General features: G+C 39.5%; 1 protein-coding gene across 1 annotated transcript in view; it reads left to right on the top strand.

Moving 5' to 3' along the window:
- The first annotated feature begins 11,165 nt into the window (after nt 1-11,165).
- KLHL32 (kelch-like family member 32) overlaps nt 11,166-15,024 on the top strand; it is a 327,282-nt gene continuing 323,423 nt past the window's right edge. Inside the window, exon 1 of the mRNA XM_006881200.1 lies at nt 11,166-11,315. The gene's annotated coding sequence lies outside the window, so the exon portion shown is untranslated. The remainder of the gene's footprint in view (nt 11,316-15,024) is intronic.

Genomic DNA, 15,024 nt, shown 5'->3' with positions numbered 1-15,024 from the left:
CAGCACAAAATAAACAGTTAATCAGTGGCTAGGAAAGACATTTTGAGAAATAAACTTTTGACACCATAATTTAAAAGCTCAGAAACTTGATGGAAAGTCGCTATTAGGGACAAAAGTGGTTTTGGATTTTGGGTTTAAGTCATGAACAGTTGTGGTTTTTGTCTGCCCAGTACCCATTTCCTCTTCTTGAGGTAATAGAACTTCATTGTCCAGTTTAGGAACTGCTCCTTCCCAATTCCATGTGGTTCTAATCCCAGAGAACACTCACAACTAATCATCGGGATGGACTCATGGTTTAAACTAGGTCAACCAGATTTTCATGGGCATTTTTATTGTGGATAGAAAGATGTAATTCTGATTCAAGGCTCTTCTCAAAGCATAGCTTTCCATTTCAGTCTTTCAATTCTCTGAGCTTCCAGTATTCTGTTTAGGTGATCTTTAATCACTGTCTTTTGTTTTAAACAGAACTCAAAGAACTTTACTGGCTACAGGAAACTTGAACCAAAATGTGCCTCTCATTGCTGTAGAGTTAGAAGTGATTCATAATAGACTCTCCATCAGATTTCCAAGGCTGCAAATTATAAGGGAGGAGATTGCTCATCTTTCTCCTGTAGAGAAACTAGTGTATTCAGATTGTCTTAGGGGTGCAAATTTGTGTCAGCAACAGAGTTCCCTATGGACTATGCCACCTTGTCACTATAGCTAAAGATTAGGTGAGAAACAAGTATGGAATCAGGGCTGAATGGTGGTTGTTGTTAGGTACTGTCAAGTTGACTACAAATCATAATGACCCTATGAATAGTGGATCTGAACTTCGTCCTATCCTGTGCCATCTTCACACTTCCTGACATACTAGAGCCCATTGAGGGAGTCACTGTGTCAATCCACCTGGTTAAGGGTCTTCCTCTAGCATCATGCCCCTCTCCAAGGAAGAGCCCCACCTAGCAACCTGTCCAAAATATGTGACATGAAGTCTCATCATCCTTGCCTCCAAAGAGCACGCTGGCTGCACTCTTTCTAAGACATATTTCATTTTTTTTGCAGTCCATAGGATGTTCAGTGCTTTTCTCCAAGACCATAACTCAAAAGCATCAATTCTTCTGTCATCCATATTCCTTGTCCAGCCCTCAGATGCATAGCAAGTGTTAGGAGAGATCATGGCCTAAACCAGACACACCTTAGTCCTCAAATGGACGTTCTGATTCCTCAAGAATTTGGAGAGGTCCTTGATTGCAGGCTTTCCTAGTGCAATACATTTCCTGATTTCCTGACTGCTGATACCAAGAGTGTTAGTTGTGGCCTCAAGTAAGATGAAGTTGTTGACTGTTTCAATCTCTTCTCCATCCTCCATGATGTTGCCTATAGGTCCAGTGGTAAGAATCTTTTGCTTTCTTCACATTGAAATACAATACATACTGAAGGCTGCATTCCTTGATTCTCTGCAACAAGTCCCTCAAGTCCTCCTGACTTTCAGCAAGCAAGGTTATGTCATCTGCATAACACAGGTTATTGATTCTTTTACCAATCCTGATGCCACATTTCTCTTCATAGTCCAGTTTCTCTAATAATTTGCTCAGCATACAGATTAAATAAATAGGTATAGAGAGAGAATACCACCATGACACACTTCCTTATTCATTTTAAACCATGCAATGTTCCCCTACTCTGTTTATATTACAGTCTCCTGGTCCAGGTATGGGCTTCTCATGAGACCAATTAATTGCTCTGGGATTCCCATTCTTCTCAATGTCAGCCACAACTTGTTATGATCCACAAAGTCAAAAGCACAAATAGTCATTCTTCTGGTATTTTCTACTTTCACCCAGGATCCATCTGACATCAGCAATGATGTCCCTAGTACCACAGCCTCTTTTTAAATCCTGCTTGAACTTCTGGCAGTTCTCTGTCTATGTACTGTTCTAGCCATTTTCGAATGATCTTCAGCAGTATTTTGCTTGCATGTGATATTAATGATATTGTTCAATAGTCTCCACATTAGGTTAGACCAACTTTATTGGGAATGAGAAAAATAGGGAACCTCTTCCAATCAATTGGCTAGACAGCTGTCCTCCACATTCCTTGACATAGACTAGTGAGTGCATCCAAAGCTGCATCTGTTAATTGAAGCAAGTCAATTCATATCCTACTGATTCCTGGGGTCTTATTTTTTTTTACCAATGCCTTAAATGCAGCTTCTACATCTTCCTTCATTACCATCGTCTCCTGCTCATATGGTACTTCCTGAAATTCATCAGTGTCAATCAATTCTTTTTGCTACAGTGCTTCTGTGTATTCCTTCCATCTTCTTCTGATGTTTTCTGGGTCATTCAATATATTGTCCATAGCATCTTTTAGTAGTATTGCAACTCAAGGTTTAAATTTGTTTTTCAGTTCTCTCAGCTTGAGAAATGCAGAGTATGTTTCCCTCTTTCTATTCTCCAATTCCAGCTGAACAGTAGAACTCTTTAGTGTACATTAATCAAGATAGGGAAGTAGTGTCTACCTGCATGTGGTGTGTGTTTTTTAAATTTCCACACATGTTAGTCTTATATACAGATATAGTTAAGTGAATGTCAGTCTGGCCTGGTTGATTTCAGTGCTCTCAAAATGTTAAAGCCATTATTATACACTTTACTCTCTCTCTCTAATTGCTATTGAGTCAATCCCAACTCATTGCAGACCCTCCAATGAGTTTCCAATGCGTTAAATCACAAGAGATGAAATTTATTTCTTTCTCCTATGAAGTCTTTGGTAGATCTGAGCCATCAGAGAATTGTAGCCTTTGGATTAGCAGCATAACTCCCTAAAAACTAGACTGCTACCTAAAAGACAAAAAAAAAGACAATTCTAGTTCACTAGTTGCTTCACAGTAAAAAGATGAACATTCATATCTCATAAAGATTTATAGTCTCAGGAACTCCTTGGAGGAAAAATATTAGTGGATTATCTATAGACTTTCACCAGGACTGGTGAAACCAAGTTTTTCCTGTCACCAGGACTCTCTAATTTGTCTATAATTCCTGTTATTTTTCCCACTAACTCAATTAAATGCATTATGATATTCTGATCCCTACAGAAAATTCTAAAAAATGTTCTTTTATGAATGCATTTTTAACACAGTGTTGTTCGTGCTCATTGTAAAAGCCATAAACCATCTGGAAAAACTGAGATTGAAGAATAATAGACCTAATTATCCTCTTACTCAGAGAAAATATACTTTTTCTATGTAGAATATTTCTACATGTAACTGATATATTTATAGCTCTTTGTGTTTCCCAGTACTGAGCCTGTTTGTCCTGTAGTTTAATAGGTATTTAACCAAACTCACACTCACCTCAGTAATGTGACGATATCAGAGAGAGAACCTTGGAGATACAGATCAACCTGCCATATTTACTCCTTGCTTTTATATTTCAAAAAGTTAATGCTTTTTGAAATGTAAAAGGGTAAGAACAGGATACAGAAAAGCAAGGCTTCCAAGTATATAGACCAGATGGAGTTAATCTGGTTTAAGAAAGTAGAAAAATAGTGAAATGTGACAAGAGGCTATGGTCTTCAATGCTAATATATAGGGCCTGGACAAGAAGTATGCTTGGACAATGAAGACTCTGCATCCAGAGACATTCATACCCCACCACCATGAGCACCGTCTGACAATGTTATGTCTTAATACAGCTGAACTCAGGAACTCTATCTGTAAGAAATTATTTTTCCCCCTAAAATTAACTCATTAATTCTTTTAATTGCCATGTCATTGGTGTTGCTTAGCTTTGCCACATACAACAACACAGGATTTTATCTATGCCCTGACAGAGACTCATACTTATTCTAGGACATGGAATCATGGATCCGCTGGGTCATGGTGGATTCAAAGAACTGGTGGTAGAGTTTGACAAGAAAGGCCGCATTATCTGTGTGTGCCAGAAGTGGAGGAGCAGAAATGCAGCAGGAGGGAGATTTACACCTTTCCTCTTGAGCTAGAAACACAAAAATGGACATTCGTTTTGCACAATTTACTCCTTTCTACCCTTCCTCTCTACTTTTACAAAAATTAGATCATATTTTATTTATTGATTTTTAGTTTGCTTTTTCCTCATTTAATAATGCATCAAGGACATCGGTATTTGAAGAACTACTATATGTTTTTAGTGGTTATTTAGAATTCCAACAAATTTATCTTCAAATGATGGGCTCTATTTTTGTCTTTTTTTGGTGTGTGGCAGGAACATATATTCAATAATGTATTGAAAGTCTTGTTGTTGTTGTTAAGTTCTGTTGAGTCTCAGGCGACTCATAGCAACCCTATGAACGAAGTCCTGAACACTTTCTGTATAACTTTCATCCTTTCTCCAGGTTCATAGGTTTCCAGAGGCAAGCTATTGTGGAAGTGGATGCCACTCCTGCTTCCAAGCTTGTTTTAATCAGAGAACTATAGCAATAAGACAAGATAAGGAAATAAGAGGTATTTAAATTGGCAAATAAGTGGTAAAATATCTCTATGCAGATTATATGAAAAAAAAAACACCAAAAACATCAAACAGACCCATACAGACTTAGAAAACCATAGAGACTCAGCAAGAAAACTACTGGACATAGTTGACAAATTCAGCAAAGTGGCAGGTTACAAGATCAACATACAAAAATCAATTGGATTTTTCTACAGTGACAAAGAGAATACAGAACTGGAGCTAAGAAAAACAATATCCTTCACTATAGCTAATCTCAAGATTAAATTCTTGGGAGTAAATATAACTAGAAACACAAAGGATCTATTCAAAGAGAATTACAAAACATTGCTACAAGAAACAAAAAGAGACCTAGAGAAATGGAAGAATATACCTTGCTCTTGGATAGGAAGACTCAATATTGTGAAAATGACAATCCCACCAAAGGCAATCTACAAGTTCAATGCAATCCCAATAAAAATACCAGTTCCTCCATTCTTCAATGAGATGGAAAAAGTAATCTCTAATTTCATTTGAAATGGAAAGAGACCCCTTTGCATAAGCAAAGCACTCCTTAAAAAGAGATACAAGCAAAAATAAATCAAAAAAATTGAAAAAAAAAAAAGAGATACAAGATAAGAGCCATCTCACTCCTGATTTTAAATCCTACTACAATGTCGTGGTGGTCAAGACAGCATCGTACAGGTACAATGATAAAGACATAAATCAATGGAATAGAACTGAGAACACTGAGAACCCAGAAATCAGCCTATCTACCTATGGTCAACTGATTTTTGACAAAGAGATGAAATCAGTTAAGTAGGGAAATTACAGCTTTTTAAACAAATGGTGTTGGCAAAATTGGAAAACTATCTGTAGAAAATTCAAGCAAAACCCACACTTCACACCATACATAAAAACCAACTTAAAGTGGATCAAGAAGGTAGGTCTAAAGCCAAGAACTGAAAACTTGATTGGAGAAGAGTTTGGAAGAACTCTAGAAGCCCTAATCCACAACATGAAAGTCTTCCAAGCATCCTGAAAAACCTACAAACAAGAGAAGATAAAATAGGCGAGTGGGACCTTCTAAGAATCAAATCCCTATGCACATAAAAAAATTTCTCCATCAGGGTAAAAAGGACAGCCACCAATTGGGAAAAATATTTCATAATTACATGTCTGATAAAGGACTTATATCTAGAATTTGTAGAATACTAGAGCACCACAACAAGATAAAATAACCCAATTGAAAAATAGGCACAGGATATTAACAAACACTTCACCAAAGAACATTCAGATTGACAACAAACACATGAAGAAATGTCCAAAATACTTAGCTCTGAGAGAGATGCAAATCAAAACAACTATGAGATATCATCTCGCCCCAGTAAGAATAGCAAAATTCAACAGAGCAGCAAACAACAAATGCTGGCAAGGTTGTGGAGAAACTGGAACCCTTATTCACTGTTGGTGAGAGTGTAAATTGGTGCAACCACTATGGAAGGCAGAAATAGAAATACCATTTGACCCAGCAGTTCCACTACTGGGAATATACCCTAAATAAATCAGAACTGCCACCCAAGCAAATATATGCACACCCATGTTTATTGGTGTGTTTTTCACAATAACAAAGGGATGGATACAACCCAAGTATCCATCAACAAAAGAATGTCTAGAGAAGCTGTGGTATATTCACATAATGGAATTATATCAGCACTAAAAAACAAGGAACTAATAAAATATTATACAAAATGGATGACCCTGGAGGACATCCGGCTGAGTGAAATATCTTAGTCACAAAAGGACAAATAATGCATAATGCCACTGTTGTAAAACAGGACTGACATTGGGATTGGGGAGGAGGAATTAAGAAAAGAGGAACGAATGATGTATACTGCACAGAAACAGATGAGGGAAAGAACTGCTTAAAGGGAATATATGATTAGGTATTATTTGTGTAACAGTCCAGAATAAGAGCAGCATAATAAAGTGGGCTGGGTTGCGGATGGAGAATGGTAACACAATGAAAGATTTTTTTTTCAAAGAGAAAAGTGAACTGGGGGTGGGTTGGGAGGAAAATGTGCAACAATGAATGAATGGAAATCCAAGTTCTCTAAACTTTCATTAAAATCTCAATTAAAAAAAGAGAATAGATAAAAAAGAAAATAAAATATTTTATATTTGAAAAAGTAATGGATGTCAAAAGGAAAACAGAAATAAATATTAAGAAATTATCAGCTAGAGTAATATTTACTTACAATCTTTTATGTTTTTATTCACTCATATTTTAATTGTTTTGCACCTACCAAGTGACACCTGTAAAAACATCATTCACATCATTCAGTTTAAAATTTGTATTATCTTCATGGTAACTGAGAACCTCTACATTTTGTTTGTACCTAACTCTTTGTTGTTGTTGTGTATCATAGAATCAGAAGGGACCCATAACTGCTTCTCTGGTGGGTTTCAAAGGCAGTTAATCAAATAGGAGGAGATTACCCATCCTTCTCTGGGGAGCAGCTGGTGACTTCAAACTGTGTGTTTTCAGGATTGCAGTGCACCTTCTTGCCATTAGACTACCAAAGCTCCCTAACACAGTACAATTAAAATAGTCTTATGGCTAGTGCATAGTTAATTGTTACTGTTGCTATGTGCCATCAATTTGGAACTGACTCATAACTGACCCTCCAGTGTGTTTTCAGATGCAGTAAATTCAACCTCAGAACAGGTGGTGGATTTGAACTGTTTCTTTGGATTGGAAGCACAACTTTTTATCCACTAGATCACCAGGGGTGTCTGGTAAGGGAAATATTCAAAACGAATAGTTATTTAGACCACATTGTACATCTAGCTGATTAGACTAACCTACACTGACAATGTCCATAAGGTTTTTTGAAGGCTTGTAATTTTCAGAAGTGGATAACAAAATTTGCTTCCTTGTCTGTCTTATTCTGGAAGCTGCAGACAGATTATCCGAGAGGCGGGGCTCTATGAGGAGAGGCATGGCGTTAGGATTGGTGGACAATCGATCAACAATCTGCGTTATGCGGATGACACAACCTTGCTCGCTGAAATTGAGGAGGACCTCATGCACTTACTGCGGAGGGTCAAGGACTGCAGCCTTCAATATGGACTGAGGCTCAGTGTCAAGAAGACAAAAATTCTCACCACTGGACCAATCGGTAGCATCAGGATGGATGGCGAAGAGATTGAGATTGTTCACAGCTTCAGTTTGCTCGGCTCCACGGTCAATGCTCTTGGCACCAGTAGCCAGGAAATCAAAAAACGTATTGCGATGGGAAAGTCTGCGGTTAGGGACCTCTCCAAAATACTCAAGAGCAACAGTGTCTCTCTGGAGACTAAGGTGTGCCTGATACAGGCCATGGTTTTTGCAATCACTTGTTATGCATCAGAGAGTTGGACAATGACTAGGGAGGATAGAAGGAGAAATGACGCCTTTGAGCTGTGGTACTGGAGGAGAGTATTGAATGTACCATGGACTGCCAAGAAAACAAACAGATTCATCAGAGAGAGGATTAAACCAGGCTGCTCCTTGGAGGCAAGGATTCTGGGGCTTCGTCTGACATACTTTGGACATGTTGTAAGGAGAGACAGGTCTTTGGAGAGGGACATCATGCTGGGTAGAGTGGAGGGACAGCGCAGGAGGGGAAGACCCTCTATGAGGTGGATTGATTCAGTGACTGGGGTACTCGGGATGGGTGTGTCAGAGGAAATGAGATTGGCACAGGATAGAGCACGGTTTAGGGCTGTTGTACATGGGGTCGCTATGAGTCGCAAACGACTCGACGGCACATAACAACAACAAGGGTGATCCTGTTTGTATTTGCAATACCAGTGACACAGTTTCTGGTATCACAACACACATATCACCAAAGTATGTCAAACTGAAACACAGATATCAAGGAAATATAAATTCTCGCCATCTGACCAGTAGGCAACATAATGATAGATGGAGAAAAGACTGAAGTTACCAACTATTTAATTTTATTTAGATCCACAGTCAACACCCATAGGAGCAGCAGTCAAGACATCGAAAGATGAATTACATTGGAGAAATCGGCTGTCAAGAATCTCTCCAAAACACTAAAGAGCAAGGATGTCCATTTTAAGACTAAGGTGCACCTGATCCAAACTATGGTCTTTTCAATTGCTTTCCATGTATCTGAAAGTTTGACAATGAATAACAAAGATCAAAGAAGAATCAATGCCTTTAAACTGTGGTGTTGCTGAAGAGTATTGAATATATCATGGACTCACAAAATAGCAAAAGATCTGTCTTGGAAGTGCATCTAGAGTGCTTCTTAGAGACAAGGATGGTGAAATTACACCTCACATACTTTGGGCATTTTCTCAGGAGGAACGAATCCTTGGAAGGAGGCATCATGCTGAGAAAGGTGGAGGGTCAGGGAAAGAGAAGCAGCCCTCCACAAGATTTATTGACACAGTGAATACCACAATGAGCTTGAACCACGATGAGCTTGAGTGTGACAGCGATCATGAAGATAGTGCAGGGTAATGTTCATATCTGTCATTCATAGTGTCACAATAAGTAGTAGTCATCCTAAAGGTACCAAACACCTCTACCACCACTACCATTTCGTTGTTATTGTTTTGTGTTTTTTAGGTAAAAGACACACACACACATACACACACACAAACACTTCAAATAATACGAACATCAAAAACTTGAAGCTTTTAATGGTAAAATACTTCCCTGTTGCTCAACTGATGTTAAGTGGCATTGGCTCCTGGTGAATAGGTTGAATTAGCTACAAAAATGTACACATAGATAATTGAATAAATTGATGTGCAAGACTGGATAATATCAACTAAAAATCAATTTTGGTTTTGGAATAATGAATAATAATATGCCCTCTCTGGATGTACAGTGATTAGAAATCTGACTCAATGACTTCTTGATATAAATTTTTATTCCATCATCTTTATTTATTTTCTAACTCAGATAGATAGAAAGGGACTGAAAAGACTATGTTTAAGCTTCACATTTACATCATTGCTCCCCAACATTTTAGATAGATCCTTGATAGCAGACTTGCCCTTGCCCAATGCACTGTCTTCTGACTGCTGGTACTAAAGGTGTTGATTGTGGATCCAAGTAAGATGAAGTCATTGACAGTTTCAATCATTTTCCATCTAGATGGACTCAGTGGTGTTGTTAGGTGCCCTCAAATTAACTTCAACTCATGGAGGCCCTATAAACAGCAGATCCAAACCTTGTCCTATCTTGTTCCATTCTCATGGCCTCCAATATACTGAAGCCCATTGATACAGTCTCTGTGCCAATCCACCTTGAGGATCTTTCTCATTCTCTGACCCTGCACCTTTTTTCAGAATACTGTCTTTTTCCAAGGATCATCCTCTCCTGATAGATGAAAAAGCCCAAAGTTATCATCATCCTTGCCTCTAGGAAACACCTTAGTTGCACTTCCTCCAAGTGTTGTTATTGTTAAGCACTGTTGACTATGCATCATAGGGACTCTAAACACAACAAATTTGAACCTTGCCCTTTCCATCCTTATACTTGAGATCAGTTTTATAATCAACTGCGCCAATCTCTCTTGTTGAGGGCCTTCTTCTCGGTTACTGACATTTCCTAGCATAGTGTATTTTCCTAAGGACTGATCTCTTCTGAATATAAGCCCAAAGTATGTGAGATGAACTTTCACATTCCTTGCCTCTGAGGAGCAATTTGGTTACATTGACTTCAAGATAGATTTATTTATTCTTTCGGCAGTCCACAGGGTATTCAGAACAGTTCATATGCACCAACTCTTCTTGGGTCTTTTTTATTCATTATACATCTATTAGATGCATAGGAAGCAATTGAAAACACCATGGCCAACATCAGGTGCACTTCAGTCTTTAAGCTGATATCCTAGTTCATTAGAATTTTAAAGAGGTCCTTAATAGCAGAGATCCTCTATGCAACACTTCTGTTGATTTCTTGACTAACATCCCAATGAGTGTTGACTGTGGACACAAGCAAAATCAAATTGTCGACAACCTCAATGTTCTCAGTGGCCAAAAGGAAAACTGCAGCTATGGCTGCAGGAAGTGCAAGTGAGCTAGGGGCTATCGAGTGTAGACCCTAGAGGGCTAGACAGAAGACAGGCACCAAGAGTAAAACTTCTGAGGGAGAGAGGGCATTTAAATCAGCTCGCCCACGTGGGTGGGAACTGGGAAGAGTGAGTGGGCCGGCTGGCTCGGGTGGAAGGGCGAGGGAACGTGCGCGCGGGCTCGTTGGCGGGAGTGCGCGGGTGTGTGCGCGCGCGGGAGCGTGGTGTGCGCGGGCGTGCGCACTGGCGGGCCGGCCGCGAGGTTAGCGGGGGCGTGCGCTGGCACGCTGCCGAGGGTGGAAGAGCGTGCGCGCTGGCTCGCTGGCTGGGTTAATGGGGGAGTGCACGCCGACCAGCCGGCGGGAATGGGGGCGAGCGCGCGCACTGGCTCGTTGGAGGCGTGAGGGGGCGGAGCCGTGTCGCCGACTGAGCCCGCCCCGGGGACTGCCAAGGTGCGTCTCCAAGCTGACGCTGTCGCCTGGGGCAGAGCGAGTGGGACGCGCTGCCTGCAGTGCTGACTGGTGCTCTGTATTTACTAGGAAACACTGGTTCCCCGCGGGAGAGCTCGGGAACGCGCAGACACACACATACACACACGCGCGCTAGCGCGTTGTTGTTCACAACTGCATTCCCCAAACCGGCAGTGCGAAGCTACTGCGGTTTCTCTTAATCTCAGCATCGTGGGGTGAAGCAGAGCCTTTGTGCATCAGAGAGCCCAGTGCCAGCGCTGCTGCCTCGGGTACCTAACCCAGCAGACCGGTCACCCTATCGGGTAAGCCAGTCTCTCTCCTTGTAACCTGTTCGGGGTTGGTGCCTGCAGATGGAGGGAGAGGGTGGAAGGCTACTGGTGCACCAGTGGGGGCGAGTCTCGGAGTTGAAATTTCAGAAGCATGCAGCCCCAGCAGCCTCTACCAGCGTCGACTAGCGGGAGCAATTACTACTCTGGTTACTTGTTCTACCAAAATTGGAGTTGCTTCCCCTAGTCTCCTTTTCCTCCCAACCCAATATGAAAGGCGCTTGAGCTTCTTAGTTGCCAGGGAGACTTGCTTAAACAGCCTTGGGACAGCTATTGAAGGACCTGATTTCTTAAATGATGCTCTTACTGGCTTTGATTTTTAAAATAAAATATACACTGAGGACCTCATGATAATTTAGCATTCGTCAATCTGTAGTTAGGCGACGGTTTCATTCAACTTGAAGAAAAGAGGTAATTGGACTACATGATATCTTTTAAAAGGATTCGTTAAATTATTTTTTTCAACGGATTTATCTTGAATCATAAATTACTCCAGTTTTGGTGATCTTAGAGAGAACCTGATCCCAGTTTTAACATCTCCCTATTTCCACACTATATTTTTCAGTTCACTCAGGCGTGATTGTCTTAACATTAAGAGCTGAAGATGACTTAATTGTGGTGACCGGAATAAGCATACAAATTCATAACTAATTAATAAAACAGAACAACATTCTTGATATACGTGTTTCCACTGCATCATTCTCTGAGTGGATTATTTTTCTGCATCAGTGTTCATTTATGAGAACAAAAATATAAAAAAATACATATAGATGTCGAAGTAGATATAAACCATAAAGATCCACGTCACTGACTCTAGATAGCGATATAAAATTATAATAGTCTAGACTTTTAACCTTTTAGAGCTCATATTGAAGTATACTGGGAAGGGAGGAACAGAAAGCTAAGTAGCTTAGTAGATCTATTTTTCTCTGGTGAACTGGAACCTGTATTGGTGTGAAGGCCCATGGAGGAGTTTAGTGCTCCTTTTTCACAGGTACCCTTTTCTGAGCTGCTGTTTTGGCTTGAGGGACTCACATGAACTAAAATCACAGTACCTGAAGGGATCACCAATCCATTAATTATACCCACATGATTTTCATACCTTCATTATAATCATAAATAGCCTAGTGAAGATCCATTGGTGTTCAACAATTCATTTGGTTTTCATCTGATATTTGATCATCTTTTCTACTTCTTGAAAAAGGCAAGAGAATATACACCAAACTCTTTTCATTTAGATTTTTAAAGGGTTTCTGTCATACAGAGTGTATTACTAGGACAAGAAAGCCAAATCATGACAGAGGTAGACAAGATATACACAAGGCAGTGGGTTAGAAAATTAATAATGATGATACTTCATAGTACAGTTTAAAAAGCACATTTTGTATACTTACTTTTAAAATCTTTATAACATTTGAAATTAAAGAATTACCTTCAGTTTAAAGCTGAGCTCTCCAAGTCATAGAGATTAAAGAATTGCCCAAGGTCATGTAGCTAATAAAAGGGCCCTTTTTGGACCAGGCTCTTTGACTTTTCAAAAACAAAACCAAGAAAACTGAGTGCATGTGGTGAGGGTTGATAGACGGTATTCTAGGTTGTGCCAAGCAGTATAAAGTGAGCAGTTCCTACTCAGCTGTGCCTTTTAGGTATTGCTTTGTGACACAAAATGTTCTAGTTTTTCAAGAGAAACAAATAATTCAAGTAGTATCCTTGACTTTAAAAGCAAGCTGTAAAGACAATATTAAAAATATATTTGCCGTCCATATATGTCCTATAACCTTCCATTTTGCAATCCACTACTAAGGCTCCAATTCTGAGTTACTATATTCTATTAAGAGCTCTGGTGATGTAATGTATTATGTATGAATTGTGCTAGGAACCGAAGTATCAACAGTTCAAATCCACCAGATGCTCAGAAACCCTATAGGGGATTACTGTGTGTTGGAACCAACTTAATGGCAGCAAATATGAGGGGTTTTAGTATTCTGATGTTGTTATTCTATAGTAAAATACTGCTATGAATGAATATGCCCATCATTTAACAAATATATCCATCAAAGTTATCAGGAGCTTTCTGATTTGCATATTAAAATCTCTGAAAGATTGGTCCAAGTTGGGTTTTGAGACATAGGACCTAGATATTCCGCTTATGCCTTCTTGTTATTAAGTACCATCAAATCAAGTCTAACTCATAGAGACCCTGCGAACAAGAGATCTGAACCCCATCCTATCCTGTGCCATCCTCACTGTTCCTGACACACTAGAGCCCATTAGGACTTAAAGGGGTGGGGGGAGGAAGAGAGCATGAAGTGCTTAAAAAATAGAAATTTTTTCAATCTGCTGAAACCAGAACTTTTAAAATGTAAAACTTCTGATGTCTTAGGTGATTTTTTTTCTTGGCATAAAATTAAGTATCATCATCTGAAAACGTAGAATAAACGCTTAATCTCCCAGTGACAACTTCCCATTAAGATTTATTGTTGTGTACCATAGATGACCCTCTGGTGGGTTTTCAGAGGCTGTTAATCACTCTAGAACATCTGGTGGCCTCGAACCTTGTGCCTTTGAGATTGCAGTATAGCTTTTTGCCACTAGGCCAACAGTTGTTGTTGTTACGTGCCATTGAGTCACTTGCAATTCATAGCCACCCTATATACAAGAGCCCTAAACCCTGCTCTATGCTGCGCCAACCTCACTGTCTCCAACACACTTACCCCCATTACCCCAGAGACTGAATCAATGCATCTCATTGAGGGTCATCTTCTTCTGTGCTGTTCCTTCACCCTCCCAAACATGGTGTCCCTCTCCAAGGACCGGTCCCTCTTTGTAATATGTCCAGAGTATGTCAGATGAAGTTTCAGAATCCTTGCCTCCAAGGAGCAGTCCAATTTCACCCTCTCTAGAATGAACCTGTTCATTCTCTTAGCAGTCCATGATATATTCAATGCTCTTCTCCAGAACCACAGCTCAAAGGCATCAATTCTTGTTCTATCATCCCTAGTTATTGTCCAACTCTCTGGAGCACAGCAAGCAATTACAAGGATTATGGCCCAGATCAGGTGCACCTTAGTCTCCAGGCTGACATCATTGCTCTTCAGTACTCTGGAGAGGTCTCTGACAGCTGACTTCCCAATGCAATTCATCTCTCGATTTCCTGGCTGCTGGTACCAAGAAGGTTGATTGTGGAGCCAAGCAAACGAAAACTGTTAATTTCAATCTCTTCACCATCCATAATGATGATGCCAATCAGAAATTTAATAAATAAATTTCTGATAATTTTAATTAAAATTTATTAAAATGTACACAGAATAGTGTAAAATTTCAAAGAAACAAAAACATAGGAACTCAAATGAACTTTAAATTCTAGCACTCTGGTTTAGAAAATGCTGTTTTTAAGTTACAGCATATTGTAATAAAATATTTTGAGAACCTGCCAGTTTTTCAAGTTGCTGCTAAAGTTACAGAAAGGACAATACTTTAAACTTCAAACACTCTTTTAACTTTCCATGTAATAATCTTTTTCCTTTTCCAGTCATCTTAGAGGGTAGAAACATGAACACAATTAGATTTTGAGCAAGTTATATGTTAAAGGATACAATAGTGATAAAGGAAATACATGTAAAATTTGCTTTTCAATTGTAAAGATGAGGTAAGTCCTTGTTTAGGAAGAAGCTGAGTACTAGGC

The sequence above is a fragment of the Elephantulus edwardii genome, unplaced genomic scaffold (genome assembly GCF_000299155.1).
Source record: "Elephantulus edwardii isolate Elephantulus edwardi_28Jun2011 unplaced genomic scaffold, EleEdw1.0 scaffold00013, whole genome shotgun sequence".
Lineage (NCBI taxonomy): Eukaryota > Metazoa > Chordata > Mammalia > Macroscelidea > Macroscelididae > Elephantulus > Elephantulus edwardii.
Note: the sequence above shows the minus strand (reverse complement) of the source record. Positions and strands in the feature narration are given on the sequence as shown.